This window comes from Macaca fascicularis, chromosome 16 (assembly GCF_037993035.2).
Source record: "Macaca fascicularis isolate 582-1 chromosome 16, T2T-MFA8v1.1".
Lineage (NCBI taxonomy): Eukaryota > Metazoa > Chordata > Mammalia > Primates > Cercopithecidae > Macaca > Macaca fascicularis.
In genome coordinates, this window is record NC_088390.1 from 20,998,768 (window position 1) to 21,000,379 (window position 1,612).

A 1,612-nucleotide genomic window follows, 5' to 3' on the forward strand; every position below is an offset into this window, starting at 1 on the left:
CTCCAGATCTATGGTGTAGCAATAAAAAACAGGCGTCCATTTTGTGTTGCAATTTTTAGTGAAAATGTGCCTAAACTTTTACCATTATCTCTGCTGCAGGTTTCTTTGTTGGACACAGGCTCTTTATTATATGCGTGTCTTTGTCTTCTGTACAAATTTTCTGGTGTCCTTTGAGTTTTTAGTTGTTAAAGTTAACCTCATTTGTGGTGCTTTGCTTCAGAAAGATTATTTCTGGTGCATGATGAGGTGCAAATTTCTGATGAAAGCTTTCCTACTTTCTAGGTGTTCATGGGGTTTTTAGTGAGTATGAATTTTCTAGTGTCTAATGTCATGTGATTTCTTGCTGAAAGCTTTCCCACAGCCACTCCACTGATAAGGCTTCTTACCTGTGTGTATTCTCAAATGCACAGCAAGGGTTGAGAACTGAGAGAAAACTTTCCCACATTCATTACAACCATAGGACTTCTCACCAGTATGGCTTCTCACATGCACCGTGAGAGATGAGCTCTGAGAGAAGCCTTTTCCACAAGCATTGCATTCATGAGGTTTATCACCTGGATGAATTCTCACATGTAGAATAAGTGATGTTCGCTGAGAGAAGGCTTTTCCACATTCGTTACATTCATAGCGTTTCTCTCCACTGTGAATGTTCTGATGTTGTATGAGGTACTTCTTCTAAACAAAGGTTGTTCCACATTCACTATGTTTAAAAGGCTTCTCTCCAATTTGCATTTTGTCATGCTCAGTAAGGTTGGATTTGTCACTAAGGTTTTTCTACACTCCTTACATACATAGGGCTTCTCTCCTGTGTGAGTTCTCTGGTGTCTGATGAGGTTTGTCTTCTGAATGAAAGCTTTCCTGCAATCTTTACACTCAAAAGATTTTTCTCCAATGTGAATTTTCTGGTGCATAAGGAGGTTTTCCTTCTGGCTAAAGGATTTTCCACATTCAATACATTCGAAAAGCTTCTCACCGGCATGGGTGTTCTGATGTTTACTGACATACTCCTTTTGGCTAAAGGCTTTTCCACACTTGTTACATTCAAAAGGTTTCTCTCTCATGTGAAAATGCTCATGCTCAGTGAGGTTTGACTTGTGGCTGAAGACTTTCAAATAACATACCTTACAGACAAACGGGTTTTCCCCACTGTAAATTCTCTGCCCGCTGAGGTGTGACATCTGAATGGAAGCTTTCCCATATTCACAAGGTTTCTCTCCAGTACAAATTTCTTGATGAATGAGGATGGACTTTTGGCTTAAGATATTTCCACATCTCTTACATTTATGAGGCTTCTCTGTGTGTGACCTCCTAAATGCAGAGTAAGGGATACGGTTTGAGAGGAAATGTTATCACACTCAGTACATTCAATGCTTTCTCTCCAGAAAAATTTTCTCATATTCAGTAAAGTATTGCTACCTTCACTGGTTTCTCTCCAGCATGAATTTGCTGCTTCTCAGTGAGGTTTGTCCTCTAGCTAAGGGCTTGTCAATATTCCTTAGATGCACAGGGTTTCTCTTCAGCATGACTTCTACGTTCAATGCAATGTGGACATCTGAGTAAAAGTTCCCCCACATTCAGTAAATTCATAGGGCTTCTCTCCAGTATGAACACT

The 1,612-nt window shown here is 39.9% G+C and overlaps 1 pseudogene; it reads right to left on the reverse strand.

The window, feature by feature from the left end:
* Window positions 1–297: 297 nt before the first annotated feature.
* Window positions 298–1,307, reverse strand: LOC102120665 (uncharacterized; annotated as a pseudogene).
* Window positions 1,308–1,612: the final 305 nt, after the last annotated feature.